The 23646-nt window shown below is 38.1% G+C and overlaps 1 protein-coding gene across 22 annotated transcripts in view; it reads left to right on the forward strand.

The window, feature by feature from the left end:
* The first annotated feature begins 22304 nt into the window (after window positions 1-22304).
* Window positions 22305-23646, forward strand: part of LOC309635220 (DNA helicase MCM9) — a 131493-nt gene continuing 130151 nt past the window's right edge. For 21 of the 22 annotated variants that reach the window (XR_014248688.1, XR_014248689.1, XR_014248690.1 and 18 more), the window contains exon 1: window positions 22447-22576. The gene's annotated coding sequence lies outside the window, so the exon portion shown is untranslated. Of the gene's footprint in view, window positions 22577-23646 lie in introns of all 22 variants that reach the window. The other variant, XM_082406109.1, reaches the window with a different exon arrangement.

A 23646-nucleotide genomic window follows, 5' to 3' on the forward strand; every position in this document is an offset into this window, starting at 1 on the left:
ACAAGGGATCTATCTCCAAAATTTGCAAACAGCTCAATATCAAACAAATGACCCAATCAAAAAATTGGCAGAAGATCTAAATAGACATCTCTCCAAATAAGACATACAGATGGTGGAGAGGCACATGAAAAGATACTCAACATCACTAATTATTAGAGAACTGCAAATCAAAACTACAATGAGGTATCACCTCACACCAGTCAGAATGGCCATTATCAAAAAATCTACAAACAATTAATGCTGGAGAAGGTGTGGAGAAAAGTGAACCCTCTTACACTGTTGGTGGGAATGAAAATTGGTATAGCCACTATGGAGAACAGTATGGAGGTTCCTTAAAAAACTAAAAACAGAACTACCATATGACACAGCAATCCCACCCCTGCACATATATCCAGAGAAAACCACAGTTCAAAAGGATACACGCAACCCAATGTTCACTGCAGTGCTGTTTGCTATACCCAAGACATGGAAGCAACCTAAATGTCCATCAACAGATGCATGGATAAAGAAGATGTGGTACATATATACAATGGAATACTACTCAATCATTAAACAGAATGAAATAATGCCATTTGCAGCAACATGGATGGACCTGGAGATTACCATAGGAAGTGAAGTCAGTCAGACAGAGAAGGACAATATATGATACTGCTTATATTTGGAATCTAAAAAAAAATTGATACAAATGAACTTATTCACAAAACAGAAACAGATTCACAGACTTAAAAAACAAATTTATGGTTACCAAAGTGCAAAGGTGGGGGTTGGGGAGGCATAAATTAGGAGGTTGGGATGAACAGATACACTATATATAACATAGATAATCAACAAGGCCCTACTGTATAGCACAGGGAATTCTACTCAATAATCTATATGGGGAAAGAATCTGAAAAAGAATGTATATATGTATATGTATAACTGAATCACTTTGCTGTAGACCTGAAACTAACATATCACCTATATTCCAATATAATATAAAAAATTTTTTAAAAAGAGCAAGGGAAAACCCCTGAAAAAAATAATAGAAATAAGTAATTTACCAGATAAAGAATTGAACATATTGGTCATAAAAATATTAAATGAATTAGGAAAAGGATTTATGCATGTAGTGAACACTTTAACAAGGAACTAGAAAATATAACAGATACCCAAACAAATAGTGAAATGAATTCAATAGATGAAATATAATTATAAAAAACACTAGAAGGAATGGATAACAGACTGAGTGATACAGAAGAATGTATAAGTGATCTAGAAGATACAGTAATGGAAATCACCCAATTAGAAAACAAAAAAATTTTAATGAAAACAATTTTAGAGATCTTGGGATAACATTAAGCTTATGAGGATTCACATTTTAGGGGTACCAAGAGGAGAAGAGAGAGAGAAGAGGATCAAAGATGTACTTGAGAGGGCTTCCCTGGTGGCGCAGTGGTTAAGAATCCGCCTGCCAATGCGAGGGACACGGGTTCGAGCCCTGGTCCGGGAAGATCCCACATGCCACAGAGCAACTAAGCCCGTGCACTACAACTGAGCCTGCACTCTAGAGCCTGTGATCCACAACTACTGAGCCCTGTGGCACAACTACTGAAGCCCATGTGCCTAGAGCCCATGCTCCGCAACAAGAGAAGCCACCACAATGAGAAGCCTGCACACCGCAATGAAGAGTAGCCCCCACTAGCTGCAACTAGAGAAAGCCCGCACACAGCAATGAAGACCCAATGCAGCCAAAAATAAAATAAATAAAATAAAATAAATAAATTTATTTTTAAAAATGTACTTGAGGAAATTATGGCAGAAAACATCCCTAACTTGAAGAAAGAAACATGTATCCAGGTACAGGAAGCACAGAGGGTTCCAAACAAAATGAACCCAAACAGATCCAAACCAAGACATATAATTAAAATGGCAAAAGTTAAAGAGAGAATTTAAAGGTAGCAAGAGAAAAACAGAGTCATATACAAAGGAATCCCCATAAGGCTATCACCTAATTTCCTTGCAGAAACTTTGCAGGCCAAAAGGGGCATGATATATTCAAAGTCCTAAAAGGGAAAATCCTGCAACCTAGTGTACTTTACCCAATAAGATTATCCTTTAGCATAGAAGGAGAGAAAAAGAACTTCTCAGATGAGTAAAAACTTAAAAGAGTCCATCATTACTAAATCTACCAAAAGAAATGTTAAAAATTCTTCCCCAAGTCAAAAAGAAGAATCTATAGGAAAGGGAATATCCCACTAGGAAAGGCAAATATATAGTAAGGACTAAAGATCAACCACTTAAGACAGTATGAAGATTAAAAGATAAAAAGTTTACAAAGCAACTATAACTATAATAAACAGTTAAAGGATAAGCATGATGGTATAAAATATGACATCAGAACCACAGAATGTGGGGGAGGGAAGTGAAAATGTAGATCTTTTAGAATGTGTTTCAACTTGAATGACTACCAGTAGATACAGTTACAGGCCAACATATATGAACCCCATGGTAACCAAAAATCAAAAACCTACTATAGATGCAAAAAACTGAAAAGAATGGAACACAAGCATGCTATGAAAGAAAATCATCAAACCAAAAGAGAAGAAACAGAAAGAAGAACAGAGAAGAACTACAAAGCAACTGGAAAACAAATAACAAAATGGCAGTAAGTACATAACTATCAATAATTACTTTAAATGCTAGTGGACTAAATACTCTGATCAAAAGACATAGGGTAGATAGACCCTTCTATACACTGTAAACAAGAGACTTACTTCAGAGCTAAAGGCACACAGACTGAAAGTGAGGGGATGGAAAAATATACTTCATGCAAATGGAAACAACAAGAAAGTAAGGGTAGCAATCCTCATATCAGATAAAAAAGACTTTAAAACAAAGGCTATAACAAAAGACAAAGAAGGGTATTATATAACAATAAAGGGAGCAATAAAAGAAGAGGTTATTATTACACTTGTTAACATATAAGCACCCAATACAGGAGCACCTAAATACCTAAAGCAAATACTAACAGACATAAAAAGGAGAAATTGACAATTATATAATAATAGTAGAACTTTAATTCCCCACTTACATCAATGTATAAATCATCCAGACAGAAAATCAATAAGGCAACTTGGTCTTAAATGACACAATGGACTAGTTGCAGTAAATAGACATCTACAGGACATTCCATCCAAAAACAGCATAATATATATTCTTTTCAATTGCACATGGAATATCATCCAGGATAGATCACATTCTACCTAGGTCACCAAACGAGTCTCAGATTTTTAAGAGGATAAAAATTATATCAAATATATTTTGACCACAACAGTATGAAACTAGAAATCAATTACAAAAAGAAAAATGGGAAAACAATAAACATTTTGAGACTAAACAACATGTGACTAAAAAACCAATGGGTTAATGAAGAAATCAAAGAGAAAATGAGGGACTTCCTTGGTGGCACAGTGGTTAAGAATCTGCCTGCCAATGCAGGGGACATGGGCTCAAGCCCTGGTCCAGGAAGATCCCACATGTCGTGGAGCAACTAAGCCCATGTGCCACAACCACTGAGCCTGTGCTCTAGAGCCCGTGAGCCACAACTACTGAAGCCCGTGTGCCTAGAGCCTGTGCTCTGCAACAAGAGAAGCCACCACAATGAGAAGCCCGTGCACTGCAACAAAGAGTAGCTCCCAGTCGCTGCAACTAGAGAAAGCCTGTGTGCAGAAACGAAGACCCAATGCAGCCAAAAACAAATAAATAAAATAAATAATTTTTTTTAAAAGGAGAGAAAATGAGAAAATACCTTGAGGCAAATGAAAATGGAAACACAACACTCCAAAATCTATGGGATACAGGAAGAAGAGTTTAGGATGGTAGTTTAGTGATACAGACCTTCCTCAAGAAATAAGAAAATCTCAGGAATTCCCTGGAGGTCCAGTGGTTAAAACTTCATGATTCCACTGTAGTAGGCGCAGGTTTGATTCCTGGTCAGGAGAACTAAGAGCCCACATGCTACATAGCGTGGCAATAAAAAAAAAAAAAGAAGACACAAGAAAATCTCAAACAACCTAGGCTACCACCTAAAGGAATTAGAAAAAGAAGAACAAACAAAGCCCAAAGTCAACAGAAGGAAGGAAATAAGAATAATCAGAGAGGAAATAAAATAGAGAACAAAAAAAAGAAAAGATGAAGCCAAGAGCTGGGTTGTTTTAAAAGTAAATTAAATTGATAAAGCTTTAGCCAGGCTCATGAAAAAAAAGAGAGAGGACCCAAATAAATAATAAATGAAAGAGGAGAACTAACAACTGATACCACAGAGATACAGAAAATCATAAAAAAGACTATGAACAGTTATATGCCAACAGACTGGACAACCTAGAAAAATGGACTAATTTCTAGAAACACACAACTGCCAAAAATGAATCAGGAAGAAACAGACAATTTGAACAGATCAATCACTAGTAGTGAAATTGAATTTGTAACAAAAAATTCCAGCAAACAAAAGTCCAGAACCAGACAGCTTCACAGGGAAAATCTACCAGATATATAAAGAAGAAAAAAATACCTTTCTTCCCAAACTACTTCAAAAAATTGAAGAGGATGGAACACTCCCAAATTCATTCTACAAGGCCACAATTACCCTCTTATAATAACCAAAGACACTACAGAAAGAAAATAACAGACCAATATCTTTGATTAATATAAATGCAAAAATCCTCAACAAAATATTAGCAAACCAAATCCAAGAATATGTAAAAAGGATCATACACCATGATTAAGTTGGATTTATTCCAGGGACACAAGGATGGTTCAATATTTGCAAATCAATTGGTGTGATACACCACATTAACAAAAGGAGGGATAAATCACATGATCATCTCAATAGACCAGAAAAGGCATTTGACAAAATTCAACACCCATTCATGATAAAAATCTCATGCAAGTGGATTATATCTCAACATTATAAAGGCCATTTGTGAGAAACCCACAGCTAACATCACATTCAATGGTGAAAAGCTGAAAGACTTTCCTCTAAATTCAGGAACAGGACAAGGAGGCCCACTGTTGCCACTTCTATTTAACACTGTATTGAAGTCCTAGCCACAGCAATCAGACAAGAAAAAAAAAAAAAAGAAAAAAGAAAAGGCATGCAAATTGGAAGGGAAGAAGTAAAACTGTCACTATTTGCAGATGACATGATACTTTATATAGAAAACCCTAAAGTCTCCACCCAAAAACTACTAGAACTAATAAATGAACTCAAAAAGTTTCAGGATACAAGATTAATATACAGAAATCTGTTGCTTTTCTATGCACTAATAATGAACTATAATAAAGTTTTAAAACTCCCATTTAAAATCACATCAAAAAGAATAAAATACCTAGGAATAAACTTAACCAAGGAAGTAAAAGACCTATATACTGAAAATTATAAAACACTGATAAAGGAAATGATCCAAAGAAATGGAAAGCTATCCTGAGCCCTTGGATTGGAAGAATATTGTTAAAATGGCCATACTACCCAGAACAATCTACAGATTTAATGCAATCACTATCAAAATACCTGGGACATTTTTCACCCAACTATAAGAAATAATCCTAAAATATGGAACCACAAATGACCCCGAATTGCCCGAAACAATCTTGAGAAAAATAAAAAAATCTGGAGGTATCACCCTCCCAGACTTCAGATTATACTACAAAACTACAGTAATCAGAACAGCATGGTACTGGCACACAGACACATAGGTTCACTGGACCAGAATAGAGAGCACAGAAGTAAACTTATGCACCTATGGTCAATTAATCTATGACAAAGGAGGCAAGAATATACAATGGAGATAAGACATTTTCTTCAATAAATGCTGCTGGGAAAACCAGATAACTACATATAAAACAATGAGATTAGAACATTTCCCCACAGTATATACAAAAATAAATGTAAAATGGATTAAATGCCTAAATGTAAGACTTGAAACCCTACAACCCCTAAAAGCAAACATAGGCAGAACACTCTGACATAAGGTGTAGTAATTTTTTGGATCTGTCTCCTAAGGCAAAGGAAATAAAAGTAAAAGTAAATAAATTGGACCCAATTAAACTTAAAATCTTTTACACAGCAAAGGAAATCACTGACAAAATGAAAAGACAAAGACAACCTACACAATGGGATAAAATGTTGGCAAATGATGACTGACAAGGGGTTAATATCCAAAATATATAAACAGCTCATACAACTCAGTATCAAAAAACAACCCAATCGAAAATGAGCAGAAGACCTGAATAGACATTTTTCCAAAGAAGACATGCAGATGGCCAACAGGCACATGAAAAGATATTCAACATCACTAATCATCAGGGAAAAGCAAATCAAAACCATGAAATACCACCTCACATCTTTCAGAATGGCTATTATCAAAAAGATCACACAAAAGAAGTGTTGGTGAGGAACCCCTGTGCACTGTTGGTGGGAATGTAAATTGGTGCAACTGCTATGAAAAACAGTATGGAACAACACTGTAAATAAACTATTCCTCAATTTTTAAAAATTATAAAATAAAAAACAAAACAGTATGGAGGTTCCTCAAAAAGTAAAAAAATAAGTTCTATAAAATCCAGCAATTCCACCCCTGGATATTTATCTGAAGAAAACAAAAATACTAATTCGAAAACACACATTCATGCCTATGTTCATTACAGCAGTATTTACAATAGTCAAGATATGGAAGCAAACTTCACACCCATCAATAGATGAAAGGATAAGAAGATATGATATATAATAATGGAATGTTACTCATCCATAAAAAAGAATGTAACTTTGCCATTTGCAACAACATGGTTGGACCTACAGGGTATTATGCCAAGTGAATACTGTATATACTGTATGATTTCACTTACATGTGAAATCTAAAAAACAAAACAAATGAATAAACATAAGAAAATAGAGGCATAGATATAGAGAACAAACAGCTGGTTGCCAGAGGGGAGGAGACAAATAGGTGAGGGAGGTTAAGAGGTACAAACTTCCAGTTACAAAATAAATGAGTCACAGGTATGAAATGTACTGAGTGGGGAATATAGTCAATAATAATGTATTATCTTTGTATGGTGACAGACGTTAACTAACTTATTGTGATCATTTTGTAACGTATAGAAAGATGGAATCACTATGTTGTGCACCAGGAACTAACAGAGTGTTGTAAATCAGTTACACTTCAAAAACAAACAAACTTATAATAAAAGAAAGAGATCGGATTTATGGTTACCAGAGGTGGGGGTTAAGGGGAGGGGAACTGGATGAAGGTGGTCAAAAGGTACAAACATTCAGGGATAAGAAAGTAAGTACTAGGGATTCAATGTACAACATGATTAATATAACTAACACCACTGCATGTTACATATGAAAGTTGTAAAGAGAGTAAATCCTAAGAGTTATCTTTTTATTTTATTCATTAATTAATTTATTCATTTATTTTTGGCTGTGTTGGGTCTTCGTTGCTGCACATGGGCTTTCTCTAGTTGCGGGGTGAGTGGGGGCTACTCTTTGTTGTGGTGCACAGGCTTCTCATTGCAGTGGCTGCTCTTGTTGCAGAGCACGGGCTCCAGGCACACAGGCTTCAGTAGTTGTGGCATGTGGGCTCAGTAGTTGTGGCCCACGGGCTTAGTTGCTCCATGGCATGTGGGATCCTCCCGGACCAGGGCTCGAACCCATGTCCCCTGCATTGGCAGGCAGATTCTTAACCACTGTGCCACCAGGGAAGTCCCCTTATCTTTTAATTTGTATCTATATTAGATAATGGATGTTCACTAAACTTATTGTGGTAATCATTTCATGATGTATGTAAGTCAAATCATTATGCTATAAACCTTATACAGTGCTGTATGTCAATTATATCTTGAAAAAACTGAATAAAAAAAAGTCCTTCCAGACTAAAATTCAATTTTCTGTGTAGCAATGTCATAAACAAATAACATATTGTGGAAAAGTCACTGATTTTATTTTTCATTTAATAACTTTGTTGCATAATCATTATGTGCCAGTTAATGTTCAAAATGCATTTGTAGTTGCTGTTGAACCACTTTTTTCTAATAATTTAAAAATAGGCCACAATTCATGTTTCTTAAAAACATTTTAAGTGGGGAAATTTGTCCTATTGACTATGACAGCAGGCACGCATCAGTGATATCCATCCCCCAAAATAATCTAGAAACCAGAATAGGCTTTAAAGTGTTCTAGTAATGAGAGATCATTACTCTAAGTTACTCAACTTAGATATTTAATAAAATGATTTATGGCGAGAGGAGTTCTGGATCCCAGCATTGGGTGGGTATTTGGGTTCCACAAAAATACAGGCATTTGGGGGCTCCTGAGAATCAGTGGGGATCTATGCCCAGCTAATGAATCAACAATTCTTGTTTTCTCTGTGTACTTCCCCTAAAAACACTCCTTGATCCACAGGGCTGGCCCCTGGCAGTCACATTTAACTATATGACCTGGCCGGCCTCGCTGTAGCTAATTGAACCAAAGATCAGTATAGAGCTCTAACTGGGAAAATCTGATTCTCTCACCAAGAATGTGGAATTCAGCACAAAGCAAGTTCAGTTAATTTTATCACATAGCTGCATCTGTAACACCTAAGACTTGGAGCTGCAAGGCCACCAAGTTCAACTAAACTGAGGAGTAGGAAACAGCAACCAACAAAAAGAAACCATGGAGCAAAGAAGTGTGAAAGAGACTGAAGATTCAGAGATTCCTGAGGGCTTTCACTTCTTGGTTAAGTCCTTCCCTGAGGTGTGCCTGAATTCCTCCTCTTTGGTTAAGGTACTTAGTATCTTTATAGGAATTTTACTGAAGCTATTTTGAGTTAGTTTCTGTTATTTGCAGCCAAGAATTCCTTAAAAACACATACACTTGGAAATAATATCCATAGATTTATCCTTAATAATCTGGCCAAGTCTGTGCCCTCTTAATGGCATTTATTTCACTTGTTACTTTGAAGCTAAGAAGTTTGCATTAAGACTTAAACTTACCTTCATGAACAGTCTCTATCAAATGCAGTTTTGCATATTGTTTTGCTGCCTTAGCCAGGTGTCTTCACTTCCCTGCAGTCTTAGGTTAACCAGAAGCTAAAACAATTATCTTTGTATGGTGACAGATGTTGTGTGTTGATACTCTCATTTGCACAAACGTGACAAAACGATTGATCTCTTTCTGTCATTAACGTTTTAGTAGATGAAGAGGGAAACTTTTTCATAGGAAATTAGGAGTGTTCAAAAGATCTTCAGATAGCTGCCTTCATTTAGTTTTTATAATACTCTAATTTCAACAATATAGTTACCAATGGGCTCAGAAATTGTTATTTTGAAAATTAAGATTGAGGGGAAATATTTAAACATCATCTAACACAGTGGTTCTTACATTTTGGTATGCATGAGTCACCTTGGTTACTTGTTTAAAATACTGACTTCAGGGCCCCACCTCCAGAGATTCTTATTCCATGAGTCTCAGGTGAGCCAAGGTATCAGCCTTTAATAAGAATTCGATTCACATGGTGAGCTACAAAGATGGTAAAAAAAAAAAAGAGGCTAACTTTTTCATAAACTTTCACCATAACCCTAAAGCAATGTTTGTTTATTATATACCCATAGTAAAATGTTTGTGAGCACACAACCCCAAAGAAGTAACTAATTTATGTAGATGCACATATTATTGTACTGATATACACATTATATAGAAAAAACCCCATCACTATGGTGATGGCATTTATATTTCAAGGCCTCTTCAGGCATAGTTCATGGCTAATGATAGTAGATGATATAATCTAAGTTTTTTCTATGTTAATTTAGTTAAATTTAGAGACAGATAATCTGTAGGGTGACAACATATATCTAAATAATATATCATTGTTATATACTAATGTAATACATCAATGTCAGATTAATTGTATTATAATAAATATATGATATAACCTGAACAATATATAATCTGTAGATCTATACACAAACTGCAACATAGTCACAACAGAAAAAAAAGAAATTGAGGTACAGTGTTACAGTCCAAGCCTGCAATTTTAGACCTCCCCCTCTCCCCTGAAAACTCAAGAACTTTACCTGAAAATCATCTGACATAAACATAAGGGTCCAGTTGCAATTTTTACAATACTTTTTCTAAAATTTAAAAATGTTTAAATTTTTGGCTGCATTGGGTCTTCCTTGCTGCGCGCGGGCTTTCTCTAGTTGCGAGTGGGGGCTACTCTTTGTTGCAGTGCGTGGGCTTCTCATTGTGGTGGCTTCTCTTGTTGCAGAGCATGGACTCTAGGCGTGTGGGCTTCAGTAGTTGCAGCACGCGGGCTCAGTAGTCGTGGCAGGCGGGCCCTAGAGCACCTGGGCTTCAGCAGTTGCGGCACGTGGGCTCAGGAGTTGTGGCTTGCGGGCTTAGTTGCTCCACGGCATGTGGGATCTTACCAGAGCAGGGATCGAACCCATGTCCCCTGCACTGGCAGGCGGATTCTTAACCACTGTGCCACCAGGGAAGTCCAACAATAAATAAATATATTATTTTTAGACTCAAAAATAAATATAAAATATATAGAAGTTCCAATAAATGTCTCTTCATCACAGTGGTTCGTCTTGCACACCCCCTGAGGTTGAATACTGCTTCCTCAGATCACAGATAAAGGTTTCTCTATGAAAACTTTCTCCTATAACTTGCCCTTCCAAATAATACATTATAAATTATTGGAGCTTGAAATTTTCTCTTTGATTCATTGAGGAGTGATCCATGGGAAAATATTCTTCCAATCCATATTCTGTCCATAAAGGATTTAGCAACACCATCACCTACAGTGGCACTGAGATGGTCAGAGACAAATATGTGCTTCATTGGTTGAATTGAGAGCAGGCAGCAAAACAATAAATGTGCCCTCTCAAACGAGGGTTGTAAAAAATAGGCATATTAAGGGCTTCCCTAGTGGCGCAGTGGTTAAGAATCCGCCTGCCAATGCAGGGGACATGGGTTCGAGCCCTGGTCCGGGAGGATCCCACATGCCATGGAGCAACTAAGCCCGTGCTCCACAACTACCGAGCCTGCGCTCTAGAGCCTGCGAGCCACAACTACTGAGCCCATGCACCATGACTACTGAAGCCCGTGCGCCTAGAGCCTGTGCTCCGCAACAAGAGAAGCCACCACAATGAGAAGCCTGCGCACAGCAACGAAGAGTAGCTCCTGCTCACCACAGCTAGAGAAAGCCCAAGGGCAGCAATGAAGACGCAACACAGCCAAAAATAAATAAATAAAATAAATTTATATTAAAAAAGCAGGCATATTAAATATTCCTTGTTAGGAAGCCAAATCTAGACAGAATGAATCTATGTGTTCAAATTGAGTTTAAAGAGGCCTGTCCTTTTCTAAGGAGGGGGCTGGAATCTATTAGGGACCATGGTTTGAATTCACAGAGCAGGAAACACTGAAAAAGACATCCTGTGAACCTTGTGAACTAGTCTCACCAAAAACAAAAACAAAACTGCAAAAAGTCAAAGGTTGAAGTAAATTTTTAAAAAATTAGTCATGTAAAAATAATATTTCCTACATTTGTTGCACACCTTCAATATGCCGAGAACTGTTTTAGGACTAGGGATACGCCAATGAGGGGAAAAATGCAAAAAAACCTGCTTTGTGTGCTCTGTGGAGCTTATATTGTTGTGGGAGTGTGTGTATCTGTATACATATATACATATGACAGATTAAAAAAATCAGTAAAAAGCACAACTGTGTATTATCAGATGGTAATGATAAATAAAATGGAGAAGAACAAGGGAGGGAAGACATGGAGTATGAGGCAGGGAGTGGGGATGTGGGGACTGAACCAGGTAGGTAACTGGGGGGTAAGCATTCCAGGCGGGAGTAACAGCAAATGCAAAGTGCTAGGAAAAGCAGGAGTGTCTAAGCAGCAGCGCTGTTGCTGTACTGGAGTGAGCAAAGAAAGAAAGTAGTGGATGTGCAATAAATTGATGAAAATTTTAAAAACTGAAAAACATATTTAAAGACTAGAACCAAGTCATAAGAACAAACATTTCAGTAATATGACAAGAATTCAATTCAACAAACAGTATTCAGAATCTACTACGTGAAAGGCCCTGTTTTAGGAGCTTCAAAACCAACAAAAATTCCTGCTTGCATTTCAGCAGAATGTAAATTGTGAGGAAGCAGAATAAAAGAAAATACAAAACAGTAGGACGAAAATAGAAATTAAGAATTCTTGTAATACAGTATAATAATTTTAAACTATACAACTAAAAATTTACAGAAATAAAACAAGATTAAAGATTCAAAACTACATAATTAACAGTATGAACAATAAGTGGTAGAGGATCATGTTAGGTAGAGACATGATAGAAAATACTTTTTAAATGACCCAAATCTAACTTCTGGAGATGAAAATTACAATGGCTTAGATGTAACATACATTGAATGGATTAACATCAGATTAGACATTGTCCAAGAAAAGATTACTGAATTTACAGACATAGCAATAGAAATTATCCAAAATGAAACAGAGTCCAAAAAAATTCAACAGGGTATCAGTGAGTTCTGTAGGACAAAGTCAAGTAGCATAATATATGTATAATTGGAGTCCCCAAAGGACAGGAGTAAGGGAAGCACAAAAATATCAAAAGAAGTAAAAGCTAAAATATTTTCCAAATTTGATGAAAACTATAAGCCCACAGATCCAAGAAACTCAAGAAATCCAAAACACAAGTGTGTGAGATAATAGAAGATATATACATTTGACCCTTGAACAACACAGGTTTGAATGGTGCAGGTCCACTCATATGTGGATTTTTTCAATAAATACACACCACGGTACTACATCATCTGAGGTTGGCTGAATCCTTGGATGTGGAACTGCAGGTATGGAGGGCCGATTGTAAAGTTATATTCTAATTTTCGACAATGCAGGTGGTCAATACCCCTAATCCCCACATTTTTCAAGAATCAACTATACTGGGCTTTGCCTCTGGTTTCTGGCACAGAACTCCTGAAATCCTTGTAATTTCCTAAGTGATAAGAACACTGGAGCATCCCTAATATTTATCTTTGACGCTGTTCCTGACATAGTGCTCTGAAAACCCTTGTAAACTCCTAAGTGATAAGAGCAGTGGGAGCATCTTTTGTTCTATTGAGGAGACTCTAAAGGGCTCCTGGATGGCTCCTGAATGGGGCTGGTCACCAGAAAGACTAAGCCATGATTAGAAGCTTGGAATTTTCAGTCAGTCTTCCCCATTTCTCCAGAGAGGGGAGAGGGGCTGGAAACAGTTAATAACAGACCATGCCTATGTGAGGAAGCCTCTGTAAAATCCCAGTAGTATGGGGTTTGGAGAGCTTCCAGGTTGGCCAGCACTTCCACACCAGGATGATGATGCACCCCAACTCCATGGGACAGAAGCTACTCAGGGGCTCTCCCAGACATGATCCTATTGTAGTTCTTTATCTGGTGTTCATCTGTATCCTTTATCATATCCTTATAAATGTAAACATAAGTATTTCTCTGAGTTCTGTAAGCTGCTCTAGCAAACTGACCGAACCCAAGGAGGGGGTCGTTGGAACCTCTGATCTACAGCAGATTGGTCAGAAGCACAGGTGATAACCCGGGCTTGCAACTGGCGTCTGAAGTATGTGTGTGTGGGGAGGAGGGGTTCAATCTTGTGGGACTGAGCCCTTAACCTATGGGATCTGATGCTAGCTCTGGGTAGATAATATCAGAACAGAGTTAAATTGTAAGACACCCCACTGGTGTCAGACGTGCATGTTTTTGTGGGGTAAAACCCCCACACATTTGGTGTTCAGAAGTGAAGTGTTTTTTTGTGAGGACTAAAGGAGACTCACAGAGAAAAAACACATAGTAGGAAAAAAACTTTTTTTTTTTTCTTACACAGAAAAAACTGAGTTTTTCATTTTCAACGAGAAATTGAAGAAAAATACATCCAGGCAAATCACAAACTGCTGAACCCAGTGATAAATAGAAAATCTGCAAAGGAGCCAAAGGGAAGAGGTACAAAAAATGCTTAAAGAAATAATGGAAGAGGACTGGAAATCATAACTGCATGCATAAATATATACAATTATTTTCTTGTTATTTAAATTTCTTTAAAAGATGATTGAGATGTCTGATTTCTTGTCCAGCATGTAAGAAACCTGAAAATTGCCACTCAGTTCTAACAAGTAAAAACCTGAAACACTGAAAAATCAACTCTTCTTAAATCCATGAGAGTGAGGTCACAGGGCAAATTATTGCCCTCCAAACTGAAGAGACAACAGAGAATCACAACTTACCAGAGTAGAAACTCATGAGCTGAAAACCTCTACAGGAACTGGTGCTGGGGTAGGGAAACTTTTACTGTAACTGACAAATCACTGGAGGCTCGGTGCGGGCAAGTCTGAAAAGTTAAAAACTCCAGAGGGACCCACTCACACTTTCGTGGGTTTTACCTACAGGAGTTCATCAGGTCCTCACAGTAAATACTGGAGAAAAATCCCTTCATGCTTCTGGCAGGAGCTGGGGAAAGAGAGCCATTTTGAAATACACCAGAGCATTCTGTTCTTCTTAATAAGCTCTGCCCTCAGCTGAAACTATTTAACCAGAGCCTAACCTGCTGGGGTCTATCAGAGACTAATTGACCTTGGGAAAGGGAAATATCCATCTTCAGCTGGCTCTAGCCCTCCACATGAAGGAAGGAAAATACACAACTCCAGCCTCCTTTAGCCTTCCACATGGGAGAAGGAAAATATCCAGTTCCAGCCCATTCTAACCATCCTGTCCCACATAAGGGGGGAAGGGACTGAGAAGAACGTGCAAACTTCATAATCCAGTGGCAAAGATAATTCAGTCACTAAAAGATTGAGACCTAATCACAGGACTACAGAACACTTCTTCCCACTCCACACTGTACCACCACATTACTAAAGGCATATTTACAGCACTTTTATCCAGTACATCATCTCCATCTTTCAACAAAAAATTATAAGATATACTAAAAGGAAAAAAAAAAAAAACCCATACAGTTTGAAGAAACAGAGCAAGCAACAAAACCAGGCTCCAATATGGCAGGGATGTTGGAATCATCACAGTGAAAATTTAAAACAACTATGATTAATATGCTAAGGGCTCTAATGGATAAAATAGACAGCATGCAAGAATAGATGGGTGATGTATGCAGAGAGATGGAAATTCTAAGAAAGAAGCAAAAAGAAATATTACAGATTAAAAACACTGTAACTGAGTAAGGAATGTGTTTGATGGGCTCATTAGTAGACTGCACACAGCTGAGGAAAGAACCTCTGGGCTTGAGGATATGTCAGTAGAAACCTCCAAAACTGAAAAGCAAAGAGAAAAAAGACTGAAAAAAAAAAAACAAACCCACTGGAATATCCAAGAACTGTGGGACAATTACAAAAGGTATAACATACAAATAATGGGAATACCAAAACTAGTAAGAGAAAGGAACACAAGAAATATTTAAAGTAATAATGACTGAGGACTTCCTCCAAATTAACCTCAAATTAATGATAAAGATAAAAAATCCTGAAAGATGTCAGGGGGAAAAAAAAAAAAAAAACGCTTGTAGAGGAACAAAGATAAAATTTATATTCAACTCACCTTCAGAAACTATGCAAGCAAGAAGAAAGTAGAGTAAAATATTTAGTGTTGAGAGAAAAATCCCACCAACGTAGAATTCTGTACCCTGCAAAATTACCCTTCAAAAGTGAAGTAGAAATAAAGATTTTTCTCAGACAAACAAAAATTGAGGGAGTTTGCTGCCAGCAGACCTGCCTAGCAAGAAACGTTAAAAGTCCTTTGAAGAGAAGGACAATAATATGTCAGAAACTCAGATCTACATAAAGTAAGGAAGAGTATTAAAGGAGGACTAAATGAAAATAAAATAAAAACTTCTATTTTTCCTATTCGTAATTGCTCTAGCAGACAACAATTTGTTCAACATAATAATAGCAACAATGTAGTCATTATGCATATCTAAGTCTTATAAGCTTATATAAACAAAATGGATGAGTGCAATGATACAAGGGATGGGAGGGAAGATTCAGGATTACTTTGCTACTATAATATACTTGCACTACCCTTGAAGTGGTATAATGTTATTTGAAAGTGGACTTAGATAGTTATAATGTAAATTCTAGTAGGCAACCAATTAAAAAGAAAAAAAAAGAAGCAACTGAATGCTAAGAAAGGAGAGAACATGGAATCATATAAAACGCTCAATTAAAACCACAAAGGGCAGAAAAAGTATGGAAGGCAAATATAGGGAAAAAGAACAAAGGTAACAAGTAGAAAAGACTAACAAATAGAGTAGCTATTAATCCAACTATGTCAATAATCACTTTGTATGTCTAATGGTCTTAATTCACCAATTAAAAGTCAGATATTGTCAGAGTGGATTAAAAAAATAAGACCCAACTATATGTTTTCTATAAGAAACTCACTTTAAAGATAAAAACCTATAGATTAAAAGTAAAGGGATAAAGAAAGATATACCATACTAACACTAGTCAAAAGAAAGCAGTAGTTATATTAATTTCAGACAGAGTGGACTTCAAAGCAGGAATAGTTGTCAGGGAGAGAGAGGGGCATTACATAATGATAAAGGAATCAACACACCAAGAACACATAACACATAACATAATACATATCCTGAATATGCATGGGCCTCAGAATATGTGAGCCAAAAACTGATGGAACTCAAAGGAGAAACAGATGAATCTAAATTATAGTTGGAGACTTAAACACCCCTCTATAGAAATGTACAGATCCAGCTGGCAGAAAATCAGTAAGGCCACAGTTGAACTCAACAACACTATCAATCAACTGGATATAATGGACATCTATAGACTACTTAATCCAGTAACAGCAGATTACATTCATCTCAAACTAACATAGAACATTCACCAAGATAGACCACATTCTGGGCCATAAAACACACCTTAACAAATTTAAATGAACAGAAATCATACAATGTCTGCTCTCAGACCATGGTGGAAGTAAACTAGAAATCAATAACAGAAGGAACAACGGAAAAACACAAAATACTTGAAGATTAAGCAACACACTTCTAAATAACAAAGGGGTCAAAGAAAAAAACTCAAAAGAAAATCTTAAAATATTTTGAACTAAATGAAAATGAAAACACAATTTATCAAAATTTGTGAGATGCAGTGAAAGCAGTGCCTAGAGAGAAATTTATAGCATAGAATACATATATTAGAAAAAAGGAAAAATCCAAAATCAATCATCTAAGCTTCCACCTTAGGTAACTAGGAAAAGAAGAGCAAATTAAATCCAAAGTAGGCAAAAGAAAAGAAATAATAAAAATCACAACAGAAATCAGTGCAACTGAAGAGGCAATCAATAGAGAAAATCTTTGAAAAGACCAATAAAGTTGATAAGCCTCTAGCCTAAGAAAAAGAGAGAGAAAATACAAATTACTAATATCAGAAATGAGAGAGGGGATATTATTAAAGATCTCACAGCCATTAAAAGGATCATAATGAAATATTACAAACAACTCTATGCCCACAAATTTGATAACCTAGATGAAATGAACCAATTCTTTGAAAGACACAGTCTGCCAAAAGAACAAATAGAGTCTGAATAGGCTTATATATGTATATATATAAGGCTTATATATATAATAGGCTTATATATGTATATATATAAAATTAATACAGAAAGCACGAGGTTCATGGGTTTAATGGTGAATTCCTATCAAACATTTAGGGACAAAATTATACAAATTCTCTACAATCTCTTCCAGAACATGACAGCAGACAGAATACTTCCTAATTCATTCTTTCAGGCCAGCATTACACTAATACCAAAATCTTACAAAGACATTACAATAAAACCACAGACCAATATCTCTCATGAACATAAATGCAAAAATCCTTAAAAAAATTAGCAAATTGAATCCAACATTGTATAAAAAGAATTAGGCACCACACCCAAGTTGGTTTTATCATGATATGTAAGGCTGGTTCCAATCTAAAAATCCATTAATGTAATCGCTCACATGGTTAGGATAATGAAAGAAAATCACAGGATCATATCAAGAGATGCAGAAAAAGCATTTGACAAAATCCAGCACCATTTATGATAAAAACTCTCAGCAAACTAGAAATAGAGGGGAACTTCCTCAAGTTGATAAAGAACGTCTACAAGAAACCTACAGCTAAGATCATACTTAATGGTGAGAAACTTGAAGCTTTCCTACTAAGATCAGGAACAAGGCAAGGATGTCCCCTCTCATCACTGCTTTTCAATATCATACTGGAAGTCCTAGTTTATGAAATAAGAAAAGGAAATAAAAAGCATACAGATCGGGAAGGAAGAAATAAGCTGTCCTTATTTGCATATGACATGTCTGTTTATATAGAAAATATGGAAAAAATTTACCAAAAATACTTCTAGAACTAATAAGTGATTATAGCAAGATTGCAGGATATAAGGTTAATATGCAAAGTCAGTTGCTTTCTTATATACCAGCAATGCACAGGTGGAATTTGAAATTAAAAACGTATTACCATTTACATTAACACCCCCCCCAAAGGAATAGTTTGGTGTAACTCTAAGAAAATATATACAAGATCTATATGACAGAAACTATAAAAATCTGATAAAGTATATCAAAGAAGAACTAGATAAGTGAAGAGATAGATATTCCATGTTCATGGATAGAAGATTCAATATTGTCAAAATGTCAGCTCTTTCCAACTTGATCTATAGAGTCATCTCATCACAATCAAAATCCCAGCAAGTTATTTTGTGAATGTTGACAAACTGATTCTAAAGTTTATGTGAAAGGGAAAAAGACCCAGAATAGCAAACTCAATATTGAAGAAGAACGAAGTTGGAGGACTAACAATACCTGAGTTCAAGACTCACTATAAAACCACAGTAATCAAGACAGTGTGGTATTTGTGAAAGAACAGACAAATAGATCTGTGGAATAGAATAGAGAGCCCAGAAATAGACCCACATAAATATAGCCAACTGATCTTTGACAAAGGAGCAAAGGCAATACAAATCGCTGACAGATGGAGCAAAGATAGTCTTTTCAACAAATGGTACTATTACCGAGTCCAAGCTCTTACTGCTTGCCTCACAACAGGCCAATAAATCGAGAGACGAGTGGTTAGGGCAAGGAATAGCGACTTTATTCAGAAAGCCAGCAGACTGAGAAGATGGTGTCCCAAAGAACCATCTTGCCTCAGTTAGAACTCAGGCTTCTTTTGTGCTAAAAGGGGAGAGGGGTGTGGCTGGTTGTTGTAAACTTCTTGGTGCTGGAATCCTTTGTTCTTGCAGCTGTCCAGGTAGGTCTGGTCACAATATTCCTATAAACCTCCAACAAGACAAATGTTATTCTCTGTTCCGCAACTTTTTATCTCTATATGAATGGAAAAGTGTTACAGCTTTAAAGGTCAGAGCCTTGAGAATGGGCTATCCCGTATATTTCAGGCTATAGGCAACATTCTTTTATAAAAGGTGCAGAGCCAGCATGACTAAGCACAGGCAAGAGAGCACAAGGGTTAGAGCTAAAGGAATAGATTCAACATGGAGTCAAGTTTGTTCTTCTCTGTTATAGTACTGGAACAACTGGATGCCCACAGGCACGTGTGCACACTCACACACACACACACACATCTAGACACAGACGTTACATTCTTCACAAAAATTAACTCAAGATGGATCAAAGACCTAAGTGTACAACACAAAACTATAAGAGTCCTAGAACAGAGGAGAAAATCTAGGTACTCTGGGGTGATGACTTATTAAATATAACACCAAAAGCACAATCCATGAGAGAAACAATTGATAAGCTGGACTTAATTAAAATTAAAAATCTGCTCTGTGAATGAAAATGTCAAGAAAATGAGAAGACAAGCCACAGACTGGGATGAAATACTTGCAAGACACATTTGATAAAGGATCCTTAAAACTCAACAATAAGAAAATAAGCAATGTTATTTAAAAATGGGCAAAAGACCTGAAGATGCCTCACCAAAGAAGATGTATAGATGAAAATTAAGCAGGTGAAAAGATATTCAACATCATATGTCATCAGGGAAATGCAAAGCAAAATAACAATGAGAGACTACACATGTATTAGAATGGCTAAAATCCAAAACACTGAAAACACCAAATGCTGGAGAGGATATGGAGCAATAGGAACTCTCATTCATGGCTGATGGGAATGCAACATGGTACAGCTGCTTTGGAAGACATTTTAATGGTTTCTTACAAAACTACTCTTACCATATGATACAGCAATCATGCTCCTTGGTATTTACCCAGAGGAGCTGAAAACTTATGGCAAAACCTGCACGTGGATGTTTATAGCAGCTTTAGCCATAATTGGCAAAACTTGGAAGCAACCAAAACGTCCTTCCATAGGTGAGTGGATAAAGTGTGGTACGTCCAGATAATGGACTATTATTCAGCATCAGAAAGAAATGAGCTGCCAAGCCTTGAAAAGACATGAAGGAACCTTAAGTGTATATTACTAAGTGAAAAAGTCAATCTGAAAAGGCAACATACTGTATGATTTCAACTATATGATATCCTGGAAAACTATAGAGAGAGTAAAAAGATAAGTTGTTGCTAGGGGTTAGGTGGGAGGGAGGGATGAATAGCCAGAGTTCAGAAGATTTTTAGGGCAGTGTAACTATTCTGTATGATACTACAGGGGTGGATGCATGTTATTATACATCTGTCAAAACGGACAGAATGTACAACACATAGAGTGAACCCTACTATAAGCCGTGGACTTTGAGTGATGATGATGTGTTAATGCAGGTTCATCAGTTGTAATAAATCCACCACTCTGGTAAAGGGATATTGATAGGGAGGCTGTGGGTGTGTGGGGACAAGGATCATAAAGGAAATCTTTGTACTTCCTGCTCAATTTTGCTATGAACCTGACACTGCTCTAAAAAAATATTATTAATTTAAAATTTTTAATAATAAAATTTTAAAAATCAATTGTATTTCTACATGCTAGAACAGAACCAGAAATTCAAATTGAAAATATCATTTACATAGCATCAAAAAGGATGGTTCCTTGAACTTCCCTGGTGGCTCAGTGGTTGAGAATCCGCCTGCCAATGCAAGGGACACGGGTTCAAGCCCTGGTCCACGAAGATCCCACATGCCGTGGAGCAACTAAGCCCGTGTACCACATCTACTGAAGCCCACGCGCCTAGAGCCCACGTGCCACAACTACTAAGCCCATGTGCTGCAACTACTGAAGCCAGCGCGCCTAGAGCCCGTGCTCCGCAACGAGAAGCCACCGCAATGAGGAGCCCGCGCACCACAACGAGAGAAAGCCCAAGTGCAGTAAAAAAAGACCCAACTGCAGCCAAAAAGTAAATAAAAATTTTTTAAAAAGGTATGGTTCCTCCTTCCCCATGATTTTAGGGATAAATTTGAGACATAAATTTGACAAAAGATCAAACATTTTTGAAATTATATAACACCTAAATAAATGGTGAGGTTTACTTTGTTCAAGGGTCATATGATTCAATATTATTAACACATAAATTCTTCCCACATTGACCTATAGATTCCATGCAACTCCAACAAAAATCCCAGTTTTTTAATAGAAAATGACAAGCTGGCTTTAAAATTCATATTGAAAGAGAAGAGCCCAAACAACTTTGAAAGAAAACAAAATTGGAGGCCAAACACTACCCGCTTTCAAGACTCATTATAGTTAGAGTAATTAAGACAACGTCGTGTTTTTATAGTTAGAAAAATAGATTGGGGAACAGAAATATTAAGTGTTAGACCCACACATATAAGGACAACTGATTTTTGACAGAGGTGCAAAGGCTATTCCGTGGAAAAAATACAGCTCTTTCAACAAATAGTGGTAGATATCCATATGACAAAAAGTTACCTAAGATCCACACTTCGCATCATATCCAAAAATTAGCTCAAAATGAATCATAGACCTAAAACATAAAACCTTCATTCTACAACTTCTAGAATCAGAGAGAGAATCGTTGTGGCCTTAGCTCTGGCGGAGTTCTGAGCCGGAAAGCACGAGCAGTACACTCCCTCACAGCCACCGCACAGCCCGGCACTCCTCCCCACTACCGAGCGGCGGCTCCGCCCAGCCCCGCCCGGGACCCTACTCGCCCCTCCCAGCCAGCCCCGCCCCGCCCCGCCCCTCTCGTCCCGCGGCGCCTGGCGGGGCGCGCGCCCGCCCGCTTCTCCACCCGGAAGAGCCACCTGAGCCGCCAAGTTGAGGCAGTGCACGGCCCGGCGCCCCTCGGGAGCGCGGGCCCGGCCGAGCCGCCCGCGTGGCGCCTATCTCGTCCGGGCGCGAGGCGGGCCCGCTGGAGCCTGCGCGCCCCCGCGGCCGACGGCGCCTCGCGCGGCCCCACGCGCGCGCCCCGCCCCGCCCCCACCCGGGGCCTCCTCCCGCCTCTTTGGACCCCGCCGATCGGCTTGAGCTCTCCGCGCCCTTCGGCCTCGGGAGCACTGCGCCCCCGGTGACTTCTGACACCACGTATCCGCCAGTAAGTGACAGCCGCTGCCTTGTTGCACCATTATTTATTTTTCCCACAGTGCGTCCCAAGTCTCGCCCACACCTGGTTAGTTCCAAAACTATTCAACTCTGGGACCAGACCGGCGACGGAGCTGCCCGCAGCCGAGCCTGGGAAGTGTCAGAGACCTGCCGAGTTGTTGTAGGGTATGGGCTACGTCCAGAGACGGAAGTGTGGAAAGCAGTTCTCCGGGTACAAGTCGGCTCCACGTTTGCCGAGCGCCCGCGGCTAGCCAGGCATGGAGGAGGCGCCGACCTGAAGCGGGCGGGCAGGGGCGGTGCCAGCGGGGCGGGTCTTAGGACGCGGAGGGGCGTGGCTCCCGGAGGGGCGGTGCGGCGGGTGGCGGGCTGCGGTTACCAGGGATCCAGCTAGATTGCCGCTGGTGCATCCTCCCGGATTTTTCTTGTTGGCACTTTAGTCAAGAGGATAAGGTGGCACAACTTGGCTTTATTTATTTTGTCTTCAAATGTTGCATAAGAAAAAGGAAAAGGAGCTTGAAAGTTGTAAAACACTGCCACCAGTCAATCTGGGTGAGCATGTTTCTAGCGTTTGCAAACTGCTAAGAAATATTTGATCAGTCAGTTGTGCCCAGGTATTGAAAGTGAATGCTGTTTATTTTAGTGATGCTATTTCAAAAAGACTAGGCGAAATTTAATCTGATCTTAATCTGAACCATGAATTCTGCGGCTGTCCCCTTCCTGCCCTGTGTGGAGCTGCCTTTTAAATTGCTAAATTTGTGGCTCCAAATTTAATATGCATTTATAGAATCTTAGAGATTATCTTATAGCCACTCTTGGGATTCCAGATTTTTTTTTTTTTTTTAGCAAAGGCCACATCGTGAATATACTGTATGATTAGTTGTTCCTTCCCAAGTGCTTTTAATGCTTTATGCTTAGGTGAATTTATATTACCTAACCCAAACTAAATACTTACCAATGTAGTGGCCTACACATCTCTTAATCTCACATTGTTATCCTGTAGGTGTCAGGATTCTTGACCTAACTGTGGTATACCGTGCCCCCCCCTCCTTTCACACCTTCTAG

This window comes from Balaenoptera borealis (genome assembly GCF_965194805.1).
Source record: "Balaenoptera borealis genome assembly, chromosome: 9".
NCBI classification, from domain to species: Eukaryota; Metazoa; Chordata; class Mammalia; order Artiodactyla; family Balaenopteridae; genus Balaenoptera; species Balaenoptera borealis.